We start from the raw sequence: 13,651 nt of genomic DNA, 5'->3' as shown, positions 1-13,651 counted from the left end.
CCCTCCCTTGTGGATTGCTGTTCATTCTTAGAAGATTAGAGCCACCATGGGCTGTCTGCCACATCCTCTTGTCGCCTCTAATTGAGGTGTAAGCAATTAGTTGCCAGATTTGGTGGCACAGATTGAGAAAATATTATCTTGGCTACAGAGGAATTTTTGTTAAAGACCTGGAAGAATATTATCCGCTAAGAGTTAACAACGTAGAAATTTTAGTTAAAAGAGCCTGGTTGCAGTTTCTAATCTAATAGAAAAAGCTATAGCATTGATTTTGAGCACAGCAGTTATTACAGTTTGCATCCAGTTCTTCAGGGGAGAAAACACAGGCAACTGCTGGCTGTATTTCCCTAAACTGCTTTGTATATCCCTCACTAAGCATGGTATGAAGTAAACAAATAATGTATTTGGATTACCCTTCAGGGATCACCCATTTCTCTTCTGCTAGCCTTCGCTCAAAAGAGAGATTTTTGTAGGTCTTCCATCTGCAAACTCCCTCTTTCTAAAGGGAAACTCTCCCAGGTCTAGTCCAGCTGAGTGCACACCCCTCTGGGGACAACGGGATATCCTTTCTACCCTTTCCTTGTCCTTGTCTCTCGCTGAGTATAATTTATATTGCTACACAAATCTATTGCCAGCAAAGATTTAAAAACAAAAAATTGGTCTACTCTGCAAGTATTAGACTGCAAGCTCAGCCCAGCCAATTTATCTTCTCTAAGATATGATTTCTTCTCTGTAATTTCTTTTTCTTCACCTAACAATTTTCCCAAAAAACCAAGTTTTGTCACCATAGCTGCTCTCAGCATGCTGTCCATATTACCTCAGTAAAAGAAGTAAATCTGATGTCTGGACATATGTAGTCTTGTGGAAAGGGATCGCACTTCACTTACTGACAAGCCTCGTGGTATAGCTAACAGCATTTCCCAAGTGGGGTGGCCTTGCTTAAAAAAAAGGAGAAGAAGAAAAAGAAAAAAAATCAATATTGACTCTTGACACATTTTCATTTACATCCCTGCATGGCTTTCAGTCTGGGCAAAAATCAATAAGCAGCTTTTAACACTGCTCAACTAGTTTGTTCTATGTAAAAGAAGAGACATTTTCCTCAAGTGGCTTGTTTTTCCCCTTTGGGCTCCAGGCAGACTCTCCACCATTAACAGTGTGTGATTCTCCAAAATGAAGTTGAGTTTATTTGACTGCTCTTTCTGTGACTGATCAGAAGAGCTTGAACTGTAATACTAATCACACAACGTTTTCTTCATCACCACTTACAGTCAATTGACTTTGTACTTAGTGAAAGCGTCTCAAGCAGCCAACTCAATGTACCAGAGGGCAAGAAGTCAATAGGAGGAAGAAAGATTTAGTTTCAAAACACACAGAACACAGCCTGTGGAGCCACTGACACACATATATCAGGCACTTTATCACACTGCAGGTGTGCTGCTGTCGCATGTTTTTATTTGCATGATGAAGGCATCCTCATCACCTTTTGTTCAGCAGGACTCCTCAGCTAACTGCAGCTTTTCCTTCAATCTCAGGGTTACGTGGGAGGTGTAAGGACCAAGTAGTTTCTCCAAATTGCACTGACTTCAGCAACAATTTAGTTTCAATTTAACTCTCTATATATTTCACCAGAGAACTGACCCATGAGGCACCTTTTGCCTCCGCTATACTGATGACTGTTACTCAAATGCCAGGCATATGTCATGCTAATAATCCAACCCATATGCTTAACAAATACCAACTTGCCTAAGGCACCATTAATGCCATTTTAATAGCCACTTGCCTACAGTGGGCCTTCTAAAACCACATCATCACACATTGATTTTTGAATATAGAAGAGAGAGAGAGAGATGCCCAGGAGGTACAACATTATCAGTTTTGTTTCCTAGAGTCTCAGCACACCACCTCAGAGAATTTTTAGCTCATGAAGCCTCCACACAAATTTTCACACTAAAGAAGTGCATGCAACATTGAAAACAAGAGCCTAGAGGATTCATTTATTTCATGCAATTCCTTAGAAATGTTCTTTGCTAGAAGCAGACACTGTGTGAAGTCCAACACGCCATAAAATGGGCAATCATGTCTTTTCTATGGCACATTTTAGACACGCATGACCAGAGTCTTCCCACTTGTGTAAAGCAGCTCGTTGACTGCCTTCATTGCTTTCATGGGGATTCTCCCTAAATAAAATGGATTCCTCAGTAGTGTGGAACTGGTGTAACACCAAGCACAATGTTGTCTCCCATTTTCTGGGCTTTTCTGTATTGAGTCTCTAATTTTCTATACACATAGGTACACATAATATTAAAATAATGTATAATAAATCGGTACATGCTCATACTAAACATGTTTGCTATCTCTTTACCAAGCAAAAGCATTGGTTTCTTTTCTAGGACTGAACTAAGGTTTATTCAAGGCTGTTTTCAGTGGATAAAATCCGCATCATTTAGATGAAACACACTGAGAATATTTTAGACAGATTTTGCTGGTTATTAATTTTTCAAAATTTCCATAGACTGGCCCACAGCTGTATGAAATAGTTGTCAGTCTTAGATGTGTAAATCAATTTTGATTTAAACATCCACGTTTCTTGACACTTGTCTCTTATCAGTTTAGAGTTACAGGACAATATGTGTTTCCCTGTGGAAAAGAATACAGTCATACTCAGAATAAAGGACTTTCAAGGACACTCACAGAGATCAGTCAAACAAGACAAGACTTTCCTTAAATCTGTATTCTTATTCTTTTGGGAGGGGATTCAAACCAAATCAGTAAAGGAAAAAGTAAAACTAACTCTCTATTCAAATGCATCCAAACATTAATCTGGAAATCATTTCTGTATACGACCAGTTTTGCACAACTCTTTAGCCCTCAGTTCCTGATGCAAATACAGCAACCACTTGTTCTCAACTTTATCCCCTGACATTTGCAAAATAGTAGGCAAAACTAAATTAATTGCTCAATTAGGAAGCATAAAATTGTATTTCCTGTGGAACAGATCCATTTTAATACGGTTTGTACTCTGTGTTCCAGTACCAGATATGTAAGGCTTGTATCACTACTCACCAAAAAGCCCATTAAATGCCAAGTCCAAGAGCACACTCCAGCTGTTCTATACTGCTCCACCAGTGGGAACTGAGGTAAATTCCTCCTGTATGGTGTGATGGGCTGTCGTCCAGAGGGTACGAATGTAGGTGGTGCACAGCCATAGCAGCCAGCTCTGTGGAGCAGCAGGAGGGTGAAGGATGAGGGCAGGACTGCTGGGAAGTCAGCTCTCTCCCTATCAGATGACAAACAGTGGGCACACCAGAAAGGCTGCAGTCAGGCTGCCCAGCTACATCTCTTCTAAAATTCACTTGCTGTTTAGCTGCAAAATGCGAGCAGTACCTTCATCCCCAAATTTGCAACAGATATAAAATTTCACACATACTGCAAGAATACTTGCAGCTCCTGTGATTTCTTTTGTAGTTCTCTAATACAATGTACTTTCAAAATTCATTCTGCATATCTGCTATACCAAGTAACAAATGGGCACTACATAGCAGTTGATATAAGAAAATCTGAGGTCTAAGGTGAAAGATCACTTGAATAACTTAAAATCTGACTTTCCTGTCAATTAAATAGCTCATCTTAATTACGCAGACTACCACTGAAGATCTTCCACCAGGATAGAGGATCTCAGCATTATCATTTCCCTGTTGACCAGAGGCACAGGTGGGAAGGAAATGTAGTTGAAACACCTTGCTTGAGTTCATCCATCATACCAATGACCAAGAGATCACAGAGCCAGCCATACCTCATTTTACACTGAATCTGTGAGAAAATCCCCAACTCTGGAGCTAAAACATCACTGGGGATAGCTGAGGGAGGTGATGGATACATGGAGTTGGGTGGAGAGGATAGAGAGAGAGACTAGACTTGCCTTTGCGAGTCTTGCAGCTCTATTGGATTAAGCAGAGCATGACACTGTGTTTCAGCTCTGACTGTTCTAGTTTAGTGGTATAGTCTAGCAGAGATAATTCTAGGCAGGGTTTCAGTGGCCTTGGGGTGAAAATAAATTGTTCTAAACCTGCTGTAACAGAACCTAGCACTCCCTGACAGAGACCACACCACTGAAGTGCAGCATACGTTTAAGTGGACAGAGTTCAAACATATGCAGTCATGCTGGTATTTCACAAAGGACTCCATTTGGAATGAAAAAGAACATGAGTACAGGGCCATGGGAATTTTTCACCATCTGTGATAATAACTCAGAGAAAGCTTGGCATGCAATCTGCAAAAGATAATTCTCTTTTGGGGATGCAATTTCAGGATTTACTTCTAGGATTCCAGTATTTAATTTTTTTAACACCTTGTGATCATCCATGGAGACAAATTATTTCTGTGCATTGCACAACTCCTTGAATGAGCTGCTAATTGGTTAAAAACATTTGGCACAATGTATTTGGTCCAGTGCTTATAAAAGACCAGACCCAATACCATACTTAGGCTCATTTCCAATACAATGCTCCACTATAGGTTGTCCAGTTCTTTCACATTTTTTGAAATCAGAGATTAAAGGCTGATGTGACACACACACAAAAAATTCATCAATTGGTTTTCTGAGTATTTTTTTACACCTGTTTACATGCACAAAAAATTCATAATTGTTAAGCAATAAATCTGTACAGGTGTACATGAATTAAGATTATCAAATTACATAGTTAAGTATCCCAGAAATTGCCATTAGGAACAGGGATATTACTGCATTGAGCCAAACTGACAGCTTGCCTACGTAGTGGTTGTCTTTCTGTGGTTTGGGTAGAGCTGTGCTGTGGGAAGTTTGGAAAGTTCAGCCCAACACTTGTCCAAACTTCCCAGTAAAACCCAGCCCTGGTGCCTCCTGCTCCCTCATGCCACTGCCCCTTCATAGGGTGTGCCTGGCACAGTGCTAACTGCTGCCTCCAGGCACACAGAGTCAGACCCCTTTCCTCAGGACCATGCTTTCCCCCTGTACTGAGGGAATCTGAGCAAGTTATTCCTAGCAGTTTCCATGGGAGACCAAAGTCTGTAGGCTCTTTCCTTCTCCCTGCTTCTCCCTTTCCCTGGAACTGAATGGCACAAAATGAGTGAGAGACAACATAATGAAATATAATCAAAATATTCATTTGTAGATGAACTTGCTTAATGGGGAAGTTAGTTCCTGACTCTCTCAGTCAGTGATTGGGTTGTGCTCAGGGTATGGTACTTTTTTGCTTGCATTATTTAAAATTCTGGTGTCAAATTTAATCCTATTCAGTTCGTATCCTCAATCATTTCTTTTGACAGCAAGATCCAGTGGCTACTCATTTATTCCTGAGTTGGCTGGGGCTTGCAACACACTGGTTATTAATCAGATCAGGTTTTGTATTCATTAATGGTGAAACGCAACTGAAAAAGCATTCCCCTGCCTCAACCAGACTAATTCCAACACAAATGTGAATGTGGATTGAAATGAAACCCCCACGGAGTTGAGCAATTCTGGCCTCAGCAGAAACATCAGAGAACCCAGGACAAAATCCTGCTCATGACTCATTCTCTGCTTTGGCTTTTTCTGAAGTTCAGAATTGCAACTCTGATTGTGAGACCATAGAATGCAAGAGAAATCAAGATACAGCTAGAAGAAAAGCATTTGGGGAACATCCTCTTTTCTATTCTTTACCATCATTAAACTAACCTCATCTTTCAAATATTATGTTAGGTTGGCTTTAGAAACTGGAGCACTTTATGTGAAGCCACAAGCACTTTAAAGCTTAGGCAACATTGGACATTTGACAGTTTTTTAGTCTGGGTGTTTGGTTCTCATCACTGGTGTCTGCCACTTGTTCATCCCCAGCCAGGCTGGCATGTCACCAGTGTGCAAGTGCCTGCCCATTTATACTTATAATCCTGGCCCAGGCACATAATGGTAAGCAGGACTACATGAGTGTTACAGGCAGGGACATAAATAGGTAAGGAGATGCAAAGGTACAAATGAATGTTTCACATCCTGTGTCTGCTGTGATATCTGAGTCCTTTTATCTTAAGTAAAACTTACATAGCAAAATAAGGATAACAAATATCCCAGCATACGTACCCAACAATGCAAACATGTATAAGGGGGATATATGGGGGGTAATATTTTAACCTACTTTTATGCAGAAAGAGAGTTTTTAAAAGACACAATTAACTGAATTCTGTATTGGTTTGCAACAATTAAAAGTCTAATGCTAATGAACAAGCCTCTGTGGTATAATGACAAAATTGCAATGGCATCTCTTCAGAGTCCAGGAACTAATATCAATAGCTTTATTTCTTTTATGCTTCTCAGGAGTATGAGATTAGGAGAACAATTTGCCTGCCACCAAGAGTGCTAGGAATTACTAAGCACAATATTGCATCTTTATGTTGCTAAAAACCATTTTAAAGAGCCCTCTGGAGATACAATTTGAGGCAGATGGATTTTCCACTAAAAGGTGCACGTGCTTATTCGTCTTTACATAAGCATTTCTCCCATTATATCCATAGCAGTCACACACACATCCACACGTGTCACTGGATGCACAATTTCTTCATGCTAAAGGCTGATATTGCACCATGTGGTAACACTGCAGAGCAGAGTGCACATGGGGCCAAGAGATATTAAAGCCATGAAGTGTCATCACTATTTCAGTATCCATCACTACATTGGGAATGCTAAATTAAGAAGTCCATAGCCTGCCCTCTGGCCTTAAAACAAGTTTGTAAACAAAATGCTAAAGACTCTTTAAATCAGGGTGACCACATATTACAGCCTCCTGAACAGTGCAGGAACATTGGCTTAGGGAATTCTAGGTGGCATGAACCCAAGTGCACATCAGGAAGAATGTTCTCTGTTACTGAACAACCACAGGATTTCTAGCCTGAAGAACTTACATAGTGATTACCAGGTACTACAACAGTTTTATCACTTTTTGGAATTGATTTAGTGAAATATTCATATTGGGTTGCCGACACTAACTTTTACACAGGTGGTTGCTTGGCGTATGGGCACCAGGTATTTATATTTATCATATAAACATAAATATACATAAACCAGATAATTTTGAAAAAAAACAAGCCTATTTTTTTTTAAACCAAAATAAAATTTCTTCTCCCTTTAGCACATCTTGGAACAAACTTGTGGAGGATTATCAAATATATTCCTACAGGAAATAAAATTATGAAAGTAAAGGATAATTTTAATTCAATTATTGAGTCATACTCTGGGAGGGAAAGATTAAAGCAACATCTTGGCTTGTGTTTTCTCCATTAAGGCTTTCTCCTAACAATCACTTTTTGATGAAGCATCCAATTTAGTTTTGAAAAGCCCTAATCAGGAGATTTGCCCAGCTGTTCCAGAGGAACATACAGTTGTGTGAGAATTACCTGTTGTTCAGTTTTTGCTGCTGTCTCAATCCAAAGAAGGATAATTTTTAAAGTTAGATGCATGTAAACCAGCTGTTTTACTAGGTATACCCTAGTTCTTGTACATTTACTGTTGTATCTGCCATTGTCACTCTTCATGCAGCTGCTGATCATTTCAGGTAAAGATTTTTTTGTCATCAATGTCATGGTTAGCTATTTACAGAGTTGTGTGAATGTAGCCTGGTAGTAGAAAACAGAGAATCAAGGAATCACAGAGTTATTGAATCATTTGTGTTGGAAGAGATTAAAGATCACAGAGTCCAGCTGTCAATGCAGCAGTGCCAAGTCCACCACCAAGCCATGTCCCCAAGTGCCACATCTACACACCTTTTAGATACCTGCAGGGATGGTGATTCAGCCAGTTCTCTGGGAAGCCTGTTCCAATGCTTGACAACTCTTTCCATGAAGGATTTCCCATAATATCCAATCTAAACCTCCCCTGGCACAACTTCAGTCACTTTCTCTTGTCCTAGTAAGATATGATCCTTGTCTGCAGAATGAGGAGTCATTTCCTTCATATTGACAATAAACCTTACAAACTGATCTCATCATGCTGAAGTCTCCAGACTACCAGAGATACAGAGAAGGGACTGAGGAGCTGTCAGGACAAGATATTGCAGAAGCTGCAGAGTGAAGGCTGGTTGCACTGGCACTCAGAAATTCTCCAGCTGCAGAGCCAGGGCATTGCTGGCACTGCCACAGCAGGAATCCATCCCACTTTCTCTCAAGCAGAGCATGGGTGCTGAAGGCAGCAAAAGCAACTCCACCAGCAGCACCCTGTGCTCCATAATTTCCTACTTTGCTTTTCCCTTGGTGCACAAGGGAGCCTCTTTTTTTACCTGCCACAAGGAAAACCACTCCTCCAAGCAGGCTTACCATGCTATTTTTCCACAACATTGCCTGCAATTTCTGTTTTCCCCACAGGCTCCAGAAACTAGGGTCAGAATTTGGAAATTTGGTCTAAAGAAATTAGGTGTCTAGTTTCCACTCTCCTTTCTTTAAGGTGATATTGCTCTCCATGACAGTAAATGATCCCCCATCCTGCTATTGCTAGGACCTCAGTGAGTCCCAGGCTGTGCTTGCCCTGCAGCCCACCTTAAAGGCAACTGGAATATACAGGTGGAACGTAGCCCATAACTTTGAATTTTTGGAAGACAGAAATTTTATAGGAAAAATATTTTGATAAATTAGTGTGTTGGCAGGGTGATATTAGGATTTGTAATACATAAAACTCCCAGATTTTTCTCTGTGAAATGCAGGGTAGTCACACAGGAAATCATACATATGTATGTATACACATGTATACAAAGAAAGGTCTGTAAATATTTAAAAATATTTGCTTGAAAAATTAAATCTGATTCTATTGAATTCTGGAGACACTTCATTCCTATTTCACATCAAGGTCTGTTGCAAAAGTATCATTTAAGTGGTTATATAACATTGTTAGCGGGTACCAGTACTTAGGAACATAAGAAAAGGTGCCTATACTTGAGTTTAAATGAAAACCTCTGCTGAATTCCTGCTCAAATATTTCAACATGTGCTAGTTTCCTCCTGATATCTCATGTCATGTACAATGGTAAATCTTTAAAAAATCTCTATATTATTAGAAAATAAAGTCACAGAGCTTCTGCTAACACAATTAAAAGACAGGTATTTTTTATTCCCCTGTCAGCCAGTTCATACCTACTGCTTAGCTTTTATCATTTGGCCTCCCCCCCATAAATATTTTCCCCTGTACTTCCTGACACAACATGTGCTTACACTAATTGAACATCTAAATCACAGTAAACAATTTACATGCTGTGGGCTCTACCTTCCAAAAATGCCAAATGTCGCTAGTTGAAATGACAATTGATGTCCAGACAAGAGAGAAAAAAAAGGTGGTTTAATTACAGGAAAGGAAACCTTGTTCTGATCTGGTGGAACTGTGACCATTTAGGTGGAACAGAGTATTTGAATAAAACATAGCTAGGAAATAAGGTCTTTCTCTCAAACGTTTAGCATAAAAAATATTCTTAAAGTTGCAGCCCCATTTGAATTACACCCGCTGCCCTTACAAGCATAAAATTGCTTTTGTCTCAGTAAAAGCTGATTTTTCTCTCTCTATCCCAACTTCACCTTTTTATGGTGGATCTGATAATATTCAGTGATTAATTTTTTTATAAATCCTAATTTCCTATATTTGTGTGTTAAAAGAGTAAAATCAGAATGAAAAAAACTCCAACACTCAAAGAATCAGCAGCCCACCGACCAGCTTTAATGGCCATGCAGAATAGTTTGCAAACATTACTGATGTCCTAAAGGTCACCTCAAAGCTTATAGAAAGCCAATTTTTTTTCAATATTTTTGAATATTTTGTGGGGCCTAACTAGATATTCTGGCTGGCCGTGCTGAGTCCAAGCAAATCCAGTGTCAGAAGGCAGCTATGGAGGAGGGTAGGGCTGTGAAAGTTTTGGGTGATGCTTTAGAGCTTCTTCCTTGGAGCTGGTGCCCAAGGGTACCTCTCCAGTGCACGTCAGAGAGATCACAGGATGGGAGATAGAGGAGCCCTTTGAAAGGCATCCCACAAAATACAAGCCTGCAGAGCACTGGGGTCATGATGATGCTGAGCAACACCACTTTAGCCCTTTTGTAACATCACTCAGTTTGATGCCCTGGGCTTGTTACATCCTTTTAACATGACTCAGGGAAATATAAGTTCCATCTCAGTTTTCAGTTGACAGATCTGCAGTTTTAAGTAAACAAATTGGAAACAGCACCTGACATCATCAGCTTGTTAACGTAAGTTCTATCCTCTGGCACCAATATTATCTTTGACTATTATATACTCTGGCTGAAAAAAAGAAGTACAGAGCCATATAAAATAAGATAAAAAGAGGAGTGACAGAATAGGATGGACAGTAGCAGGGAAAAATGGTCACCAATTTTAAAATACTTCATTAGGACTCAGAATGTCCAAGTGAGTTTCTCTTTCTCCTAATGACTATTTGCTGACAGGGAAGTGATTAAGACTATCTGTGCCCCAGCACCATATCTTAAAATATGTTCTTTCTCCATTTAATCTAATTAGATTCAAACTGTTCTAGTTAAGGGCTTTCTCTAGCTATGTACAGTGATTTACATGAAAAGATGTGTTGTACTGAGTGCATTGGGCTGCATATGCACTAGTAAATTAAATAGTGACATCTATATCTTTGATAATATTATCTTCTAATAGTGGTCACATGTGCCTTTAAATCATGCTTAACATAAAACAATATTGTCACAGTCTACAGAAATCATATATAACGTGAAGTATTGTCATAAGCGTGTATAATACACATACTTGTTAATACAACTACATATTGTATATATGTATAGAATTGTATATTAAATGAAGAATATGAAACAAAACACCTTACATACAACCTATTTTTTTCTATCTCAAGATGCAGAACTAGCTGTTTAGCCCTTACGATTTTAAGATTTATAAGACATTGCCAGTTAATCTCACTCCTGACTGTAAGCCAGGATGGTTAACTGCATGTTAGAACTTCTACATCTGGTACTTGAATATGTATTGTTTGATTACAGTTGTATTTTACCTTTTAATATTAATAAATATAGTGAATTTTTTTCTGTCAATAAGATAGTGATGGACAGAAAAGGAATATATTTCTCCCTCTTGTTAAATAAATCTTTGACTTACATACAGTTACAAGAATTCTCTTTCTCTGATGTCAATAAACCCAGAGTGGTTTCAAGGAAGATATTGTAAGAGCTCCACATCAAACTTTGTGCAGTCATTTGGGAAAAGACTTGAAGTGATTTTCTGGCCCCTAAAAGCAGCTTCTGTTACATCTATCTACTTCTGGAAATGACTGAGTAGTGGTATGGATTTGATTAGCTCATCTCTTTTCTTTTGAGTCAGGGACAGGGGAAATAATGAATGACTAATCACTTCAGGTTACTGTTTTTTACACTGAGGCTATTACAGAACCAATTAAAAAAGTAATACAGAAAGCTATAGAGATGTGATTAGGTTATAATGCTAATGCAGGGAATTGTGTATAGATAATTATTCTGCAGTACAGATAATTCCAACAAAGACTAATCAGAAGATATATCAAACACCTAACAATCACAATTTTGTCTGAATTCCTTTCAAATGTCATTTAAAAAGCTGCAGATATATTGTGACTTTTAAAACAAATATGCCAGCTCTTTCCTTCCTTGCCTTGCACAACATTGCCAAGCAGTTTTCACAGAAGCTCAGTTCCCTCTACATTCCTACATTAACCACAGCTGGGGTGTAATTCAAAGCAGCTTTGGACCTTCTCTAAATTTCACTAGCTGCTAACAGTTTTCTAGGGACTAACCCACAACTGCAGGCTGCAGAGCACAGGCCATAGCTCAGCTGCTGAAGGGGATCACACTTCTGCATTGGGGGCTGCTGAGTGAGAAGCTGGCAGGAATAATACACCTGCAGCAGCCCAGGTGCAAAAGGCAGAATGACAGACTGTAAATCGAGGTAGTGCTATGCCACCCTTTGTGTCTGATTTCTAGGAATGGAGAGAGGGTTGGAACAAACTTATTTATACTGTTCCTATCAAATATGGCCACTGTGCTGACACCATATTTTGAAATGCAGAAGACAAGTTCTTGTCATGTGTATGTGACTTCTCCTGACCTCCTGCACTGTGTCTCCTTCTCCCCTCCCTTGTCACCTCTCTTCTGAGTTCCCTCCTCTGCAGCTGTGCTCAGAATAGGTCCTGTATCTCCTTGCCAGCAACTCATATCTTATCTCAAAACATATGACTCAGTACGACATCTCCTTCTCTTTTTCATTATTTATACCATGTGCCCTGCACAAAGTCATGTTACTCAGTTCTGAAAACCCCAGTGCAATTCAATTCACATCAAATCAGCCAGTTTGTCAGCTTCTCTATCACCTAAAAGCTCTATATTCACTGCCTGACCTCCCTGAGCATATCTGCTACCTTGCTGCCTTCTGTCACATAAAAAACCCCAACACTGCTGCCATGGTACTTGCAAGGAATTGACTAATTTGATATATAAATTGTCTGTTGTTTTTCCTTTCTTCAGTGTCTGCTGACTATTTAGCTGTTTTCTCTTAGCATGCTTGTTCCTCAGGGCAGAAATACTGCTCAGAAAGCATTTAGCATGCATGGAGAAGTGCTTAAGTAATGATTACTAACTTGATTGTGTGGCTGCACAAAGCCAACATTTACAGTTCCTGCTTTATTCCAAAATACATTTTTAGATCAGTCCTTGAAATGTTTCAAATAACAACAGTTTCCCAGCAAACAATGCCCTGTGAAATAAAATCTTTCAAATAAAACCTTCTAAGAACTGCTTGGTAGGAGCCATTAATCAATGGACATGTCCTATGTAAAGAAAATTTGAAAAGCTTCTTAACACCAGCCAAGCCCCGTGAGCTCAACAACACTGCCATGTCCTGCTCCTTGAAGTGTCCAACTGGAAATCCTTTTCTGGCTGAGCACAAGCTGGAGTCTGAATGGCTTCTGAAGGTGAGATGAGTAGCAGCTTGAAGTACAGTAGCAACTTAACAAACACACAGAAAATTACAGCCTTCTATCTTTCTAAGGTCATCTAAAGAGATAAATTCTAAATATAACTAAGCCTTGATTTGACCTGTTTCATGGACTTTATCTTTCGGTAATTTTTTCAGTCTTAATTAGTATTTAGCATTTATGCAAGTCTGTGTGATTTAAGATGCTGTGTGATATATGAGTTCAACAGAGTCCTCAGCTGAAGGACAAGTATTTTAGTGAATGCGAGACCTGACCCAAAGGCTATTTGCAGCAGTTTGTCATTTAGTACAGGGAAGGTTAGGTAGGTTACAGTGATATATGATCTCTCATGCTCTGGACCTAACAGCAGAGTTGAGCTGCTCCTGTGGCTTTCATTAACTGTATGCAGCTCTTTTCATATACAGAGTAAACTGGAAATGTGACAGCCTTTCTCCCCGTGACTGGAAGAAAAGTGAAAACTTCTGATAAGTTTACTCAGTCCATCAAACTCTGTGCTCTTGGTCCATGTAAACCTGAATGTAAATTTCTGCCGAGTTTATTTTGCACTCCTTCATACACCAAGGGGGAGAGAGGGGAGCTCTTGGCGAGTGCTCCATGTGGAGCTCTGCCAACACGCTGCATTAAACAGTCACCCCGGTGCAGGAGCAGCCCAGGGAA

General features: G+C 39.5%; 1 protein-coding gene across 4 annotated transcripts in view; it reads right to left on the bottom strand.

Annotated features, from left to right (window-relative positions):
* Positions 1-13,651, bottom strand: part of HS3ST5 (heparan sulfate-glucosamine 3-sulfotransferase 5) — a 189,904-nt gene that overhangs the window by 28,611 nt on the left and 147,642 nt on the right. For 2 of the 4 annotated variants that reach the window (XM_085056130.1, XM_085056131.1), the window contains exons 3-4: positions 3,061-3,274; positions 815-935 (exon numbers count right to left, since the gene is read on the bottom strand). The exons of 1 other annotated variant lie outside the window; for it this stretch is intronic. The gene's annotated coding sequence lies outside the window, so the exon portion shown is untranslated. The remainder of the gene's footprint in view (positions 1-814; positions 936-3,060; positions 3,275-13,651) is intronic. One more of the 4 variants, XM_085056132.1, reaches the window with a different exon arrangement.

The sequence above is a fragment of the Lichenostomus cassidix genome, chromosome 3 (genome assembly GCF_008360975.1).
Source record: "Lichenostomus cassidix isolate B80296 chromosome 3, HeHo_3.0, whole genome shotgun sequence".
In the NCBI taxonomy this organism is placed as follows: Eukaryota; Metazoa; Chordata; class Aves; order Passeriformes; family Meliphagidae; genus Lichenostomus; species Lichenostomus cassidix.
Note: the sequence above shows the minus strand (reverse complement) of the source record. Positions and strands in the feature narration are given on the sequence as shown.